The sequence below is a fragment of the Haliotis cracherodii genome, unplaced genomic scaffold, assembly GCF_022045235.1.
Source record: "Haliotis cracherodii isolate W230 unplaced genomic scaffold, xgHalCrac1.p SCAF_7, whole genome shotgun sequence".
Taxonomy (NCBI): Eukaryota; Metazoa; Mollusca; class Gastropoda; order Lepetellida; family Haliotidae; genus Haliotis; species Haliotis cracherodii.
The window spans coordinates 48,988,943-49,008,570 of record NW_027266330.1 but is presented as its reverse complement, the minus strand read 5'-3'; positions in this window follow the sequence as shown (position 1 = coordinate 49,008,570).

Genomic DNA, 19,628 nt, shown 5'->3' with positions numbered 1-19,628 from the left:
ATTAAGGGAATTTAAATGGGAAATGTAGAACATATCTTAGCTCAATTTGCTGATGATACTACTCTAAGTTTAGATGGTACAGAAAATGGCCTCTATGCAGTAATGAATACATTATAGTTTTTTGCTAGATTTTCAGGATTAAAGGTAAATACAGATAAGACCAAAATAATATGGATTGGATCCAAAAAGAGATCAATACATAAACTATGTAAAGAATGGAAGTTAGATTGGACAAGTACAAAATTAAAATTGTTAGGAATAAATTTTGATGTGGACCTTGAAAAATTAGTGGAGATTAATTATGAGGAAAAACTGGAAAAAAATGAAAAGGAAATGAATCAATGGTCAGCAAGAAGTTTGACACCAATAGGCAGAAATGTAGTCTTAAAATCCCTTCTATTGTCAAAACTTAACCATTTATTCACTGCAATACCAAATACTTCAGTCGAAACTATTGAAAATTTTCAAAAAAAATGTTTTAGATTTGTATGGAAGGGTAAATCAAGAGAAGCAATATTTCATTACCTAAAAAATATGGAGGAATTAAAGTACCCATTATAAAAGATGTTATAGCAGCACAAAAAATAGTATGGGTGAAGAGATTACTGTATAGTCAGTCCAAGTGGTCAACTCTAGTTTCTTATTGTATACCGAATAGAAACAGATTACTATTGATTGCAGATGCTATGTACATTAATACTTACATCATCCCAAATGTTGTAAATTTATTTTGGAAAGATGTTTTGGAGGAATAGTCGCGATACCCGGGAATGAATAAAATAAAGACTAAAATTGAATTTATAAGCCAATGTCTATGGTATAATAACAATATTATGATTGGGGGAAAACCGGTATTTTATGAAAATTGGTTCTGTAAAGGTTTAATTTTTATTTGTGATTTATTGAAGGATAGCGGGGAAAATATACCTATGAAGAATTTGTGGAAGCATACAAAATTGAAACTGATTTTCTTACATATCAAGGTTTATTAAGTGCTGTCCACCAATATTGTAAAACCAACAATTTAGATAATTATACGGGAATATATTTACGACCTATATTACCCTTCAATGTATCACTTATAATTAAACTGTAAAGGCGGAAGTAAAGACTTTTATAACACTCTTCTACAACCAAATTTCGTAAAAACCCATGGTATGCTTAAGTGGGAAAATGTTTTACAAACAAAATTAGTAATAAAGAGTTGGAAATATAATTTGATGGTTAACAGACGTACACAAAGTGTAAGCCTAATTTGGTTTCACCTTAAGATACTACATTACATTCTTGCAACAAATAGTTATTTATTTAAGATTGGTTATGACGATACCCCCACATGTACTCTTTGTAAAACTTGCCCAGAAACCATTATTCATATGTTTTGTGAATGTCAATATACAATTCATATTTGGGAGGATTTGAAAGATTGGTTAGGGACAACAGTGGAAGGAAGTATTGAGTGATTAACCAAAATCTTTTATTTGGATTTAAAGGAAAAAACAATAACCCATTATATATTCGATTTTTAATTGCAAAATTTGTAATTTATAAACAAATGAGAAAGAAATCAATTCCACATTTTAAACAAGTAAAGTGGGAAATAATTAACTATTATGAAGCTACAAGATCTATTGCTTTCTCAAATTGTAAACAAGCTAAATGTTTCTCTTTTTGGTCTTCATTCCACACATTATTCAAGAATACCAAGATATGATTTGATATTACAATTTGTCTGTTATTCTGTATAGAAACCTTATATATAGATCTACCAGATGTATCAGAGAAACAAACTACTGAATGTACAACAAGGCGATTTAAATATATACCATGCTGATCTTAATGTAATATGTCCCATGTATACTTTGTATTTGAAATGCTGTGAATAAGAAAAAAAAGAAAAAGAAAAAGAAAAGGAGTGTTTATTAATGCACGTTCCACAAGACCTTTCACAGCCAAAATATTTGCTCAATAGACTCACGTTTTCGCGGATGTACCTCTATACCATGCACTGCCCACAATTCCAGACACTAAATACCACGATCACTGCACAGTTCGTTACTTGCTGCTGCTGGGTACATTGTACTGACAGTGAATTGTACCTTGGCTAACATTCAGAATCGGACTGATTTCGATAAATTGAAGAAACCTCGTTGGTGTCATGTCATTAAAGTACGACTGACATACATGACAATCGTTTAATGGTTATACCGCTATGCCATACATTGCTCACAACAATTTAAGACACAAACAATCCTATGTTGTAACGACAATAGGTTGGAAAACAGGCGCCAAAAGTGCCACTACCTCTCTCACTCACCCTCACTGTCCACCCACTCACTCACTCACTCACTCACTCCCACAATCCACTCACTCACTCATTCACTCACCCCAAAGTCCACGCAATCACTAACTCACTCACTCACTAACCCCCACAGTCAACCCACTTACTCACCCCCACAGTCCACCCACTCACTCACTCACCCCCACAGTCAACCCACTTACTCACTCCCACAGTCCACTCACTCACTCACTCACTCACTCCCACAGTCGACCCACACATTCACTCTTCCCCACAGCCGACTAACTCACTCATTCACTCACGCCCACAGTCCTCCCACTCACTCATCCCCACAGTCCTCCCACTCACTCATCCCCACAGTCCACCCACTCACTCACCCCCACAGCCCAACCACTCACTCACCCCCACAGTCAACCCACTCCCTCACCCCCACAGTACACCCACTCACTCACCCCCACAGTCCAACCACTCACTCATCCCCACAGTCCACCCGCTCACCCCCACAGTCAACCCACTTACTCACTCACTCACTCACCCCCTAAGTCCACTCACTCACTCACTCACTCCACCAACACACTCATCCCCACAAGCCACTCACTCATTCACTCACCCCAACAGTCCAACCACTCACTCATCCCCACAGTTCACTCACTCACTCACTCATCCCCACAGTCAACCCACTTACTCACCCCCAGTCAACCCGCTCACTCACTCACCCCCACAGTCAACCCACTTACTCACCCCACACTCACTCACTCACTCACTCACTCACTCACTCACCTCCTCAGTCAACTCACTCACCCCCACAGTCCACTCACTCACTCACTCACTCACCCCTTAAGTCCATTCACTCACTCACTCACTCACCCCCCACATTCTACCCACTCACTCACCCCTGTCCACCCGCTTACTAACTCACCCCCACAGTCCACCCACTTACTCTCTCAATCACCCCCGCAGTCCACCCACTCACTCAGCCCCACAGTCCACTGACTCACTCACTCAACCCTTAAGTCCATTCACTCACTCACTCACTCACTCAACCCCCACATTCCAACCACTCACTCATCCCTGTCCACCTACTCACTCACTCACCCCCACAGTCCATCCACTCATCCCCACAGTCCACCCACTCACTCATTCACTCACCCCCACAGTCCACCCACTCACTCATTCACTCACCCCCACAGCCGACTCACTCACTCATTCACTCATCCCCTCAGTCCACTCACTCACTCACCTACTCACTCACACCCACAGTCAACCCACTCACTCACCCCCACAGTCCACCCACTCACTCACCCCCACAGTCCAACCACTCACTCATCCCCACAGTCCACCCGCTCACTCACTCACCCCCACAGTCAACCCACTTACTCACCCCCTAAGTCCACTCACTCACTCACTCACTCCACCAACACACTCATCCCCACAAGCCACTCACTCATTCACTCACCCCAACAGTCCAACCACTCACTCATTCACTCACCCCAACAGTCCAACCACTCACTCATCCCCACAGTTCACTCACTCACTCACTCATCCCCACAGTCAACCAACTTACTCACCCCCAGTCAACCCGCTAACTCACTCACCCCCACAGTCAACCTACTTACTCACCCCACACTCACTCACTCACTCACTCACTCACCTACTCACTCACTCACTCACTCACTCACTCACTCACTCACCTCCTCAGTCAACTCACTCACCCCCACAGTCCACTCACTCACTCACTCACTCACTCACTCACCCCTTAAGTCCATTCACTCACTCACTCACTCACCCTCCACATTCCACCCACTCACTCACCCCTGTCCACCCGCTTACTAACTCACCCCCGCAGTCCACCCACTCACTCAGCCCCACAGTCCACTGACTCACTCACTCAACCCTTAAGTCCATTCACTCACTCACTCACTCACTCACCCCCCACATTCCAACCACTCACTCATCGCTGTCCACCTACTCACCCCCACAGTCCACTCACTCATTCACTCACCCCCACAGCCGACTCACTCACTCATTCACTCATCCCCTCAGTCCACTCACTCACTCACCTACTCACTCACCCCCACAGTCCACCCACTCACTCATCCCCACAGTCCACCCACTCACTCACCCCCACAGTCCACTCACTCACTCATTCACTCACCCCCACAGTCCACCCACTTACTCACCCCCACAGTCTACTCACTCACTCATTCACTCACCCCCACAGTCCACTCACTCACTCACTCATTCACTCACCCCCAAAGTCCACTCACCCACTCACTCATCCCCACAGTCCACTCACTCACTCATTCACTCACGCCCACAGTCCACCCACTCACTCATTCACTCACCCCCACAGTCCACTCACTCACTCACTCATTCACTCACCCCCAAAGTCCACTCACCAACTCACTCATCCCCACAGTCCACTCACTCACACATTCACTCACCACCCACTCACTCACCCCTGTCCACCCGCTTACTAACTCACCCCCGCAGTCCACCCACTCACTCAGCCCCACAGTCCACTGACTCACTCACTCAACCCTTAAGTCCATTCACTCACTCACTCACTCACTCACCCCCCACATTCCAACCACTCACTCATCGCTGTCCACCTACTCACTCACTCACCCCCACAGTCCATCCACTCATCCCCACAGTCCACCCACTCACTCATTCACTCACCCCCACAGTCCACCCACTCACTCATTCACTCACCCCCACAGCCGACTCACTCACTCATTCACTCATCCCCTCAGTCCACTCACTCACTCACCTACTCACTCACCCCCACAGTCCACCCACTCACTCATCCCCACAGTCCACCCACTCACTCACCCCCACAGTCCACTCACTCACTCATTCACTCACCCCCACAGTCCACCCACTCACTCACCCCCACAGTCTACTCACTCACTCATTCACTCACCCCCACAGTCCACTCACTCACTCACTCATCCCCACAGTCCACTCACTCACTCATTCACTCACGCCCACAGTCCACCCACTCACTCATTCACTCACCCCCACAGTCCACTCACTCACTCATTCACTCACCCCCACAGTCCACCCACTTACTCACCCCCACAGTCTACTCACTCACTCATTCACTCACCCCCACAGTCCACTCACTCACTCACTCATCCCCACAGTCCACTCACTCACTCATTCACTCACGCCCACAGTCCACCCACTCACTCATTCACTCACCCCCACAGTCCACTCACTCACTCACTCATTCACTCACCCCCAAAGTCCACTCACCAACTCACTCATCCCCACAGTCCACTCACTCACACATTCACTCACGCCCACAGTCCACTCACTCACTCATTCACTCACCCCCACAGTCCACTCACTCACTCATTCACTCACTCCCAAAGTCCACTCACCCACTCACTCATCCCCAGTCCACCCGCTCACTCACTCACCCCCGCAGTCAACCCACTTACTCATCCTACACTCACTCACTCAATCACTCACTCACCCACCCACCCACTCACTCACTCACTCAATCACTCACTCAATCACTCACTCAATCACTCACTCACTCACTCAATCTATTTTGTACCGACAAAGGGTAGGATGATTCCAACATGGACATGATGCAATTAGGGGTCCATGATATGTAAAATGACTTGCACGTAATAATTTTCTACAGTCCTTATAAATGAAGTAAACTGATACCAAACCCTTCTATTGACAAATTTAACAAATCGTAGGGGTTATTGTCTTAGCCTAACCTTTTCATACATAATTGTGAACTTCACCTTTAATATATACTGAACCGCAAAAGAACCGTCACCATGGATAGATATATGAGAAACCTTATTTGTCCAAACACTGTAAACATACTTTGAGACATATTAAAAAGACGAAACTTGCCAAAACTGATCATCAAGGTGTCAAATGTTCTTAAGGTGAAACACAACACTAGTCTCTGAGAAAATGGCATCACAAATCATCGATGACTGCCCTTCAACGTCGATACATGAAACGGATGAGGCGGTTGATGAAGGCCATAGGCACTTGAGCCCATACTCTGAGGAACGCCTGACGCACTTCAGCTGCAGTTGTCGGCCTGTCGGACGTCATTCAGTCGTCTTTGAATCTCGTCCCACGGGTGCTCAATGGGATTTAAATTAGGACAGAGGGCAGGCCACTGCATGGCTCTGATGCCATTCTGCTGGAGGATGTCTCTTGTTGCTCTCGCAGTATGGGCATGGGCGTTATCATGCTGAAACTCGTGGTTGCAGCGCTAGCTAAATGAGGTCTCAAGACTTGATCACTCTACCGAGCTGCTGTGACACCATTGCCTCTCCCTGGACAGATGTTCTGGAAGACCACAGGGCCGACCATCTATGCAAGACTAATTCCACCCCACACCATGATGCTCGGACCACCTCACGAGCCTCTCTCAACAACACAAGCATCGGAATAACGTTCCCCGCAGCGTCTCCAGGCTCGCTCGCTCTCTCTCTCTCTCTCTCTCTCTCTCTCTGCCATCTGCTGTTGAGATACAGTAACGGCTCTCGTCTGAGAAGAGGGCTCTTCTCCACTGCTGTTGGCGTCAATGCTGGTGCTGTGTTGCCCACTGAAGACGGTCCCGGCGATGACGTGGTATCAGAATGGGTCCTCGGTGTGGCCTGTGACAGTGGAGGTGTCTGCTCGTCAATCGTCGACGCACGGTGTCCGCACTAATGTGTAACTGGTGTGTCCCCATGGTCTGTCGAGCAGTTTCCCCAGCAGTAACAAAGCGATCTTGAAGATGCTGTCGCACAATCTGAAGATCCTGACGCCGGGTGATGACCCTTGGTCTTCCACTTCGTGGTCGGTCATCTGTAGTGTTGGTGGTCTGGTACCGTTGCTGGAGCCTGTATAAGGTCCTTACGTGGACTTGAAATGGATTGGATTCTTGCCGGGCGGTTTGTCCAGTTTGCAATCGTCCAAGGGCTTGGTGGCGCTGATTTCTTGTCAATCTTGGCATGTGGTGGCAATTCAATAACGAATGAATGTTATCCGATCTTTGTGGATTTTTATAGAGCAAGAAATGGGGGAGCGCATATGTATTTCAATTTGCACGGAGCTGAGGTGCATCGGGTTACCATGGCCGCTGCCGTATTGCGTTTAGGCGATAGCTTTTATTGTCATCTGCTTTGTTTTTTTTATCATCAAATGTCATTTTTCCGGACAAGTTAATGTTACATTTTAGAAACTTTGACAAACATTACCCAGATATTTAAATGACAACTTTCCATGCAATGTTATGCATGTGAGGTTTCGTTTGCGGTTCAATATATAATGAAATATTAAACATAGACTCTATTAATGTTGATAACTTGATAACTTAAATATTCCAGACAATCGTCGAGGCGGTATGACGTTTGAATGAATATAAATTATTTATTTATTTTACTATTAGTGACAAGAATGATTAGATATTGGTTATATTTAATGTTTGTTATTTAAGCGATTTTGTTTTCAATCACATTGTCAATCTATATAGTTATGCTATTTAGATATATGAAGGGAAATGTGTTGATGAATTAACAGGTTTCTTTCATTGCTGCATTACCTATTAGCTATTAGCTAGCTATATATATATTCCACAGTCATGGTGCAGGACCACCTAACATGTTAATCCGGATTAAACAGATGGAAGCATACACAGGACATAATCCACAACATTCAAATCTTTATTTTACATACAGAAAATTGTAATTAATATCTTATGTTATATGTACATATGATCGATTCTTTATTTCCCATGTATATATGCATACACTATATATGACACAATATCGAACGGGGAGAAATGACATTGACATTTGATTTATTAAGAATAACATTTATTATCAGTACTGATGCAAGAGGTGGGAAGGTGCATCAGCGTACTTCTATTTGTCCTTCTCTCGGTAGTTATCCTTTCAGGTCAGACAAGTCCAAGTCCTTGTATTTCTGTTACGTCAACAGGGGGCTTCTGGCCCCCGGCATATTGAAAATTGTGGATCTGCACGTTGTTTTTCCAGGAGGGTGATCATCTCAAAGATGTTGGGATGAGCCTTCCAAACCGGCTTCTTCAGTCTGCAATGCCGACCCTCCAGATGGTTCATGGTTTTGGCCCTTCGGTGGTGTAGTGACCCATTGCAATAGGTGCAAGTCTCCTTCTACTCAGAAGCTGGTGACTTTATCTGCAATTGTTGGTCCTCTGGAATGATATAGAGACTTCCTTTATGCCGACTTGGACAAGAGGATGGGTGTCCATGTCCTTGACCCTGGGATAACCTCCGTGGCCTAATAGTAGAGCGTCTGCACGGAGCGCGGAGGGTCGGAGGGTCGGGGGGTCGATCCCCGGCCGCGTTGTACCAAACGACGTTCCTCAGTGATCTTAACTCATGACTAATAGTTGAAGCCAAGGAGATCAAGTCTTACAGCTAACACATAAAGGCTCACAGATCACGCCTCACACCTGACAGATCAAAGATCATAGATCACCACTCACAGCTTACAGACCAAGACTCACAGTTCACCACTCACAGATCAATATTCACAGATCAAGACTCACATCTATGATGCTATATCTACTCGGTGATGATGCAGTAATTAGAAACAAAGTTTAGTGTATAGAAGGCATTACCTCACCCAGGTAATGTAATCTCCTCGAAAAACAAGCAAGGGTTACATGGTAGAAATTCTAAAAATGCATCTTCGTATGTATATTACGACCATGTATAAAAACATGCTTAGATAATAACATGAACCTAAAACACATTATATTCGAAACAAACAACCAAGTCTGTAAAGTCTTTTGTGAAAATGACATGCTTACAGCCACATATGTCTGCAGGTGAACAAACTTAGTGTTCCCAAACTCAAATGTTGTCATTGCCTTTTTACCGGAAAGTGGACTACTGACAAAATGCAGGTTTGGATTGAAAAGCAGTCGTAAAATCCTTCATTGTGTGGCGCAACACTCACCAACGTCATAATACGAACAAAGAGAGCTGTCATTAAGAATAGCACCAGAACTTCAACTATGACGAGGGGTTTATTTCTACCACATTGGGCAAGACTACATACGCTTTCAGTCAGATCAAAACCACGCTGAGGGTAAACCCAACATGTTTACCGACATCCAGAATCCTAAATAGAAGCTGGGAAGTTCATGTCATATTCCTAGCAGATGGTAGTTTAGTGGTGAAAGTGTTCCCGCGGTTTGGTTCCCTTTATGGATATACACTGTGAAGCCCTTTTCAAATGTGTGTGTGCGTGTCTGCGTGTCTGCGTGTCTGCGTGTATGTCACTGTACTAGTCCACTTTATGCCGGCTTTATAGTAATTGTCCATTGACACGACATACTGCAACGTTGATAACCTCTTCAGGCTCGTACTGATTTCGAGCATCTCTTAAGTGTCTAATTTGGACAAATTTGAATTTCCAAATCTACAGCAGTTCCTGCTAATATTGTTGTTATCATATGCATCATGGTAAAGATAGGGATTGTTTGCTCAAAGCGCTGTGACTCCAACACTTTAACATAGATTTTACGAACTTTAATTTGAAACTACAGTATTACTGTAATGTTGTTGTTCAATATCCGCTGATCTGCGGTCAAAGGCTAGTTTATGTAAAGGCTGTTGCGGTATAACGGAAATAATGGTGACTCATACATTTTATTACGATTGTTTGTTCTGCAATCGGAATTGTTTTTGGCATAACCGGTGGTATCTTACTTCTACATATCCTTATCAAGAAATCTTGATCTTGATGATCAATTACACAGTTCCTGGGATCTGAAGACAAAGAAACCTATGCGTGGTGAATCCGAATTTATTCGACTTTCTGAACTCCTATGCTTTAATATAGACTTATGTTATAACCTCTATCTGCAATGTGTCAGCAATACAACACCTCTGTCAGCAATACTTTAGCAACACCACACCTCTAGATCTGTCAATGATATTCAGAAACACCACATCTATGTCAGCAGTGTTAAAATATTGCAGTAATGCTTTTCAACTAACCTTCATGTTTTGCGATTATTAATCAAATGCGGTTTAAAGATGTCTTTACAATTTGAAAAGCTGTTTCTGCACTAGTTTGCCCAATTTGGCTTTTTCATGGGTTTTTTAAATGTCTTTTTGCAATAACTTCTGGTACAGGAATCCAATAACACAATCATGTAGGAAACATTTGCATCAATCGTTTACCATACAAGGCGCCTACTGCTATACAATAAGCCAGACTGCCCCATACAGAAATACATTCTTTCTTCGGAGATTGGATAAGCTCCCATTCATTAAATCTCATACTTCCTTTTGTTTTATATTTTGACGGTTTCAATATCTTACTAGCTTATTATTTGTCATGTCGGTCACGGGTTTTATAACGGACAGTGACACGTTGTACAGAGTTGTCTACCTTAGTCGTGACAGTATTCCATTATCGCAGAGATAATGATGTATTAGTCAGAATGTGTTCGTGTTCTCGTGATAAATGTCACTTGACTTTCTTACAACATGACACCTGTCAGGCCGTCGCATACCTTAAATGGCCGCAAACCCACATGACTTACTTATGATACTCATGCGCTGACACCTGACGTTTACTCAAGGAATATTGCAACATTTCAAAACCAATTAGTTTGCGATGTCGAGATAAAACGCATCACTGCGTGGCTCCTTCGTGAACATTAAACACATAATAGAATTCCAGATTTCAGTGAACTTTCTGAAGAAGGGGAGGTAATTGGCGAGGAGCTAAATGTAGTGTAATAGCTTCTCCCGGTAGACGCCAGCAACAAAGGTGAAAGGTGAAGGTAGCGCCTATTTAAGGGGTAAAATAACCAGCAAATTTGATTGACGTCACCTAAAACCCTTTGTTTCTCTGCTATCTGACCTAACTCTCTTGGCTAAGTAACTATTGATCGCTTTTGGAACATTGAAGTTGGTGAGTAAGTAAGAGAACCTTACAACTTCATGGATAACAGCTTCTGGTTTATTGCATGTAGCAATGTTTCGATGTAGTTTCTAACATTATCTCCCATTCATTAATATTTTGACTGTTTCGATATAGCGATGTTTCGATGTAGATTCTTACCCAGCTTGATAATGGTGTAAGAATCAACATTACGTCTTCTGTGACATAAGTAAGGCATTTGATGAGGTATGGCACAAGTAATTATTATCTAAATTCAAAGCAGTGGGCATTGATTGAAATTAAATTAAATATTTATCAATAGATTACAGAGAGTTGTAATAATTGGTCAGGCCAATGTAACACATTTAGCAGTCGGTGTACCTCAGGGATCTTTATTGGGTCCTCTACTTTTTCTTATTTATATAAATGTCGGTGTGGATAATCTGCAATATACGACTGTTTGCTGATGAAACTTCATTTCATGTAGTATTTCGAAGATCCCTTAACTACAAGCACAATACTTATGGTGATCTCAATTTAATCGCAGAATAATATGATCAATGGCAAGTAATTCAGTTTTCACGCAAGTGCCACCTTGACATAGAACACCTCTGTCCAGGAAAGGAGAGATCATTAATGAGGTAGTATACCATAAGCTTTTATAAGTATTATTACAAGAAGATGCCAAATAACATATCAGTAATATCACTATGAAAGCTCGTCCTATGATTAATTGCTTGGGGAGTTAAAATACCGCTTGGCATAGAAATCACTAGAAACAATGTATTTATCTGTTATTTTGTCTGTTCTCGACTACAACTCCAATATATGCTGGGATTTTGTCTGGCAAAAGCTGCATGACGAGATCTTTTGTTAGTTAAACTGTGTGCCTGAAGAGCATATAAGACAAAGTATTTTTGTGGCAGACATTTGTTTTTCAACAATCTGAAGCGTAATTACTTTTTTTCAAAAAGATTCTGCGACAATATTTTTTTGTTCTGATAAAATCCCAACCTTAGTGAGTGAGGCTTAATGTTTAAATATCGGAATAAAATATTGTTTGTGGAACGGGGCCCTGGGTCACCTTGCTCGACAAGCAAAGGTGGCTGAGGACCAGTTGCAACCCGGAATCACAGATCCGAAATGATGAAAAAATGGCATAAGTGTCCTGAGGCGTTCTGGCGGCACTGTCTGCAACAACTCCCTGTTTGTGATGACCATGGTTGTTACGAATGTATTGTGCTGTCCTAGTATCTCCTAGCAAATTGGGACAGGGCACTATGACCATGTACGCGAGACGATTATCCCCGAGTTGATTATATTATCACTAAAATAATAAGAAAAAGATGCAAACGAAAATGTTAATACTGCCACGTCAGTGGTGCTCACCTGTGATTATCGTCAACAATTTACAATTTCACAAAGGAAAAACACTTGACAAAAGTTGCTGCATTATTGATATAAAACTAGTTGCTGTCTAGATAAAGAAAAGTAACATTTAATTTTACAGGAAAGAAGATTATATTTTGAGAAAACCTAGGAGCATGGTCAAAACACAAATTGCAATCACTGAATTGTCCACTTTTGATTATTGATAGATCACTGTCATATAGCTGGAATATTACTACCAAACGAGCAGAAAAACATACATACAAGTGAACACGTTTATTAGGGAACAATTATGTTATCTTCTTTGTGAATGCGGCGTTAAAGAAGAAACAACATTCTTTTGTCAAAAGTAATGAGTTTGTTGACGTCATGACACCATCAGTAACAGTTAACGGAGTTCATAATGCTACGTGTAACATCCACGGGCACCCATAACTCATCTCCAGCCTTGACCACCAGTGACACAAACATCAGCTAAATTATCCTGCCGTATCTGGAAGCAACTTCACGACATGGCTATACAGAGGGCAGTGTGTAACTCGTTCCAAGCATTTTCAATCGTGTCCAGAACATCTAGGTTCAATTGACATTGGCCTTGCCAGTCACAGTTAGATGCAGCGTCATAGCTATAGTAGGAAAATATCTAATGACGATAGGCACCGTATGAGAAGGGTCATATCCACAGAAAATCTTGTCTCTGGACTTGGATGCTTCTCACGGAGCTGTGCCCCAATGATCAGGGGTGGCATCAAATAAAAATAAAGTATTAAAGAAAACGTGGTTATAGGTTCACAAGTTTATTAATAACGGTTAATTACAATAAAAGATAGCATAAACCCAGTCTGCGCTGACACATATCACTGTTTAATTACATCACCGCAAACATACCAGTTTAACCAAACAACTGATTACAGTTAAACTGCGTGCCTGAAGAGCATTTAAGACAAAGAATTTTTTGTGGCAGACATTTGTTTTTCTGAAGCGTAATTACTTTTTTCAAAAAGATTCTGGGACAATATTTTTTTGTTCTGATAAAATCCCAACCTTAGTGAGTGAGGCTTAATGTTAAAATATCGGAACTTACGATCACCTTATCCCTGAGGTTGTTTGTAGAACAGGGCCCTGGATCACCTTGCTTGACAAGCAAAGGTGGCTGAGGACTAGTTGCAACCCGGAATCACAGTTCCGAAATGATGAAACAATGGCATAAGGGTCCAGGGGCGTTCTGGCGGCACTGTCTGCAACAACTCCCTGACTGTGATGACCATGGTTGTTACGAATGTATTGTGCTGTCCTAGTATCTCCTAGCAAATTAGGACAGGGCACTATGACCATGTACGCGAGACGATTATCCCCGAGTTGATTATATTATCACTAAAAAAATAAGTCATAAAATAAATAACATCCACGGGCACCCATAACTCATCTCCAGCCTTGACCACCAGTGACACAAAGATCAGCTAAATTATCCTGCCGTATCTGGAAGCAACTTCACGACATGGCTATACAGAGGGCAGTGTGTAACTCGTTCCAAGCATTTTCAATCGTGTCCAGAACATCTAGGTTCAATTGACATTGGCCTTGCCAGTCACAGTTAGATGCAGCGTCATAGCTATAGTAGGAAAATATCTAATGACGATAGGCACCGTATGAGAAGGGTCATATCAACAGAAAATCTTGTCTCTGGACTTGGATGCTTGTCACGGAGCTGTGCCCCAATGATCAGGGGTGGTATCAAATAAAAATAAAGTATTAAAGAAAACGTGGTTATAGGTTCACAAGTTTATTAATAACGGTTAATTACAATAAAAGATAGCATAAACCCAGTCTGCGCTGACACAAATCACTGTTTAATTACATCACCGCAAACATACCAGTTTAACTAAACAACTGTATTACAGCAATAAGAACTAGAGTAGCTAAAACAACACTTTGAAAAGATACTGACCGGATGTGCAGAGAGAAAATTAAGTCGACTGCGACCAATTAACACCTGAGTCAACTAACTCCACGCTCTAGTGAGTGAATAACCTCGTCTGAGTAAATAACGAAAAATAAACACTGAGACCTTATCCCTAAAATAGTCACTTAAGACTACAAAATAGACGATTACGTCTGAATATCCACTAGGCTTAATCGACTGAAGTCTCAGTCACTTTGACTGAACAAGAAAATTCTAAAGTTCCCTAATACCTAGTTATTTACTAGAAAAAGGAGTATTACAAACCCTAGTAACTAAGTTTGTTTCATTACAACCAGACTAAGTCAGAATCTAGATCAACATATCCTCAAACCTACTTACGGACCAAACTGACGTCGGGGGTGACAACCTCTTCTGGACCGTCGGGCAACTGACTGAGGCACCAAGTCCGTTTATCACTAGACTGTGACATGGGTAAATTTGATCTACGGTGACACTTAATTATTGAAACAAGTCCTAGATATTTCAATGCATGTGCAACCGTAGCAGATCAAGGGTGATGTAAGGGGACAGGTTCATTGGACTCTTTTTTTAAAAGTACAATTCATTGTATTGACATACCAAGTCCTCCTTCATCCGTCTCATCCTATTTAAAACCCCTACTTCCCCCCTTTCGAAATACAGACCACCTCCGTGGTCTAGTGGCTAGAGCATCTACCCGGAGAGCAGAAGGTCTTAGGTTCGATCTCCAACCGCGTCACGTCAAAAGACGTTAAAGATGGTACTTGCTGTTATCAAATATGGCGCTCGGCATTAAGGGGCTAAAACAAGTACTGGTCGGATCGGGGTCAGTGTAATGTGTCTGAGTGGGGTATTAATGTTTAAATTATCTCAGTGCGCTGGCACTATAAAATCCACGTTCATCGCCACATCAAACCCCATTCCACCTCACTTGCTAAAACCAGATTAAATAGGAATTGGGAAATCTTAATAATTGTTTCAATGTAGGCAGAGATCAATCATTGCCACACACTAGTGGACGTTTCCGAGTTGAATTAATATTGCACTCAGTGGTTAGTTTTCGAGTTTAACATTGATTTAACTTTGTTATATTTTGAAAAGGACGCCAAAGTCAGTACATTTTCAGCAAAAGCAAGGCTGTCGACATCAAATGGTCAGACTCTTGCCAAGGTTTTGAAACCTAAGCAATGATCTGTCCCGTCGGATCGTCTGTTTGTTAGTTTATCGCCACATTCAGCAATAGTACTTGGTCAAGACAATTTAGTGACTGACATCGTGAATATTGATCCACGCAATTGGGATACAAGGCATGCAGTCAAACCAAGTCCCCGAACCTGATCATCCCATCCAATTTAGCTGCATATTTACCCATTTACTGGAGACCTATATTCCTGCCGGGAATCACCGCGTGTGATGATGGGAAGTACAGCTTCAAGTTTTGAACTGCATTGTCATTAATAAAACGGCAATTCGAAATATATTTTGTTACCCGTGTTGGCAGACGTACATGTGCTGGAGTCCTAAACTGTCACTGATTCCCTTTATCATTTATTATTTTTATCATAGCGACCAATTTGTGACAAACTTTGTCTGAAAGAACATTAACTTCCAGAGGCTAATTGCCTTTAGCCATGGCATGTATATGTCTAGAATCACTTAATTGCCATTACTTATAAGATGCCTATCCCAATCGTTGATCCCTATTGACACCAACACAACAACCACTGCCTTTTGTGCTGATATATATACAAAAAACCCTGTACCGCAAGCCATCTGCTCCCTGTTGTCAGTCCATCATCTTTTTTGCAAGTTTGAATTCAGAGTGTTAGTTTCTACAGAGAACCGTAAAGCCATACCTTGCATATAGGAACAAAAAACACATACCCCCGTTATCCCTGCTGGTCAAGGACAAATAGTAAATAGTTTGTTAATTAAAAAAATATTACAGATTTTAACTGATTTTAACTTCAATGATTTAAAAACTAAGATTGAGTTCCAGTGACAATTGACCCCCCCCCCCCCCCCAATATCATATAAGAAAATCAGTAAATTAATAATTTCCATCTAGCCTTAACAGATATGGTAAAGAATTCATAAATTCAAATTAACACAAAGCACAGATACTTATGATGATCTACATGAGTGGAAACAATTTTGGAAAATATATTAGCTATACAAAACCAGTCATCAAAATTTCTAAATTCCATCATGTTTCCATGAAAACAGCAAAAGAGAAAACTTTCAGAATCTTATAAAAGATAAAAAACAATCATAGTGGTAAATGTAGCAAGTTTGCTGAAGCTAGGATACATATATTGTAAACATGGATCGTACAAAAACTCTACCCAAAATTTATGTTTCACCATGATTCTATGGAAACGGCAAAAATAAAAAAATTAAGAATTCTTCAAACTAGCAAAAGGCACAAGTATTCATTGTGGTAAATATGTGTAGCAAGCTTGATGAAGCTAGGATGCATAGTTAAAAAGATATGGGCCGTACAAAAAAACACCAAAAGTTTTAGTTTCTTAATGTGTCCATGGAAATGGCAAAAATTAAAAAGTTCAGAATCTTCAAACTAGCAAAAGGCACAAGTACTCATTGTGGTAAATGTGTGTAGCATGTTTGGTGAAGCTAGGGTGCATGGTTAAAAAGATATAGGCCGTACAAAACACCCAACCTAAAAGTTTAAGTTTCTAATGTTTCCATGGAAACGGCAAAAATTTAAAAAATCAGAATCTTCAAACTAGCAAAAGGCACAAGTACTCATTGTGGTTAATGTGTGTAGCAAGTTTGGTGAAGCTAGTGTGCATGGTTAAAAAGTTATGGGCCGAACAAAAGCTCGGACGGACGGACGGACGGGCGAGCGGAACGCTATATAACCCCGATTTACTTCGTAAACGGGTGTATAATTACGAATAGTCAATATCAGCGTCACTTGAGTCTCCAACGCACGTGCGTCCATTTTGTCTTCATGTGATAATACTATGTACCTCCATCATTGTGGATTTAGTCGTAGTTTCTGTCCGAACTTATGCCGAGTACATCCCTAATTAGCCAGGTGTTCAGGTGGTATTTCAGTTATTAAAGAAAATGTGACACTCGATTTGCTCTCACTTGTAACTTTAGATACAGATAGTAGTATGGGACGCCCAAAAGTCAGCAGAATAAAAAACACAAGACTTCTGTTCTCAAATTAGATATGAAATATGCCCTCAAGGAACACCTCATCAACAAACCTAACTATAAACTGCCTTGACAAGAAACCAAATAATTTGATTTTATCACTGGTCCTAACCCTTTGGCGTGGATGGTTGCTCAAATTATCAATCCCTGGATTTGTTTTGTCCAAACTCGAATATTTACATGCCACATTATAACTCGATTATTGAGTGCTGCGTTACACAACAAACACACACACTCATTCATAATATGATAATAGTTGTTATCATCCAAAACTGGCTCCCACAGGAGATATCGCTTGGATGAGATCAAGCGATATCTACACTGTAGATATCGCTGCAATGAAATTACATCACAATGCTTTGTAGACCATTGTGACGTCACTGGTTACCATGACGTCACAATCAAATGACATCACTAATGGCTCTGCTACTGAAGCTGTTTGCAGTACTTTTTACACTGAAGACACTGCTAATTACTGTCTACAAATTTAAAAAGTTAAAAGAATGATGTTGGATGATAAATAAAATCTCACCCTCGTGCCTTTTCATAGCAAATATATCAACACTCGTTGATAAAAGTGGCCAAAATCCTCGGCAAGCCTCGGAATTTTTCCACTTTTATCAACTCGTGTTGATATATTTGATATCAAAAGACACTCGGGTGAGATTCTCTATCTTTTTACCGTGCACTCAACAAAACATAGAAGAAATACAGTGTTACTTCAATCGTAAATTAGATTAAAGTGCACCAAACCTTGACATTAAAATTGTATGCGAAAAGTTGAAATTATTAAATGATGCGCAAGACTATTTTCAGATTCATTACTATACTGGCATGTTTCGGCAGCTGGACGATGGTTTTGGTTAATGATACATGTGTAGCAATGAACATGAGTCTCTGTGTCTTGCTATGCCAATCACCAATCTCATTAAAATCAGATCTTAGTTCTCGCTACAGCTAAACAAAGATCTGAGGACAACCCATTACGGGTCAGGTCAGACCGACCTTGCGCGAACTTTGACCGACCAATGGAATGACCAATCAGAAGGCAGCTTTCTCGTGCTTTACGCCACTAATTTCAATTTGGCGACTACGCTTCGAAACATATTTTGACAAATTCTCGATTACAACTTTGAAACCTGAACAAAAGAACATTCTGGAATGGCTAATAGATTCAGTCGTTAAACCCGTAACTATCGGTCTGAGTAAAAGTTTTCAGGGTTGCATGATTAAAAATCACATTCCGACTGTCATTTTCATAATCTGGTAAGCGACTTTCTGATTAGTCGGATGAAAGGTCGTTCTGACGTGACCCCTAATGGGTTGTCCTCAGATCTTTGTTTAGCGGTAGCGAAAACTGAGGTCAGATTTTCATCAGATTGTGCCATCACACACTTTTCGGTTTAAAAACAAAATACCAATCTTGTGATGTTTTGTTGTGGTGTGGGGGCTGATGCCATGTAAAGTAGTGGCATTGACGTGGTGTGTGAATAATCATGTTCGGAGTCACGTGTTGAGACTGAACTTAAACCAACCATCATCATTCCATGTGCAGAGTGCAGGGAGTTTAACAGTTTGCAAAAGTCTGCAATATGACATCAGTGCAAGCCAGTCTTGACAACAGATGGTGGGTTGTCACCAGCGATAACATTTATTCCTCAGTGTTTTCTAGTTCACATGCGCACGCTAAGCCAGACATGATTAAAACCAGTGGAATGTATCCGTGCGTGTTTCCGTATCGTAAATGTGATATATTGGGAATACAATTGTGATATGCGATATATATATATTTATTCAGCATGATACCCTTGTTCGTGGGTTTACGTTGTATGACGGCGGTCTGTAAATAATAGAGTCTAGATCTGGACCAGACAATCTATAGTGCTTCATATCATG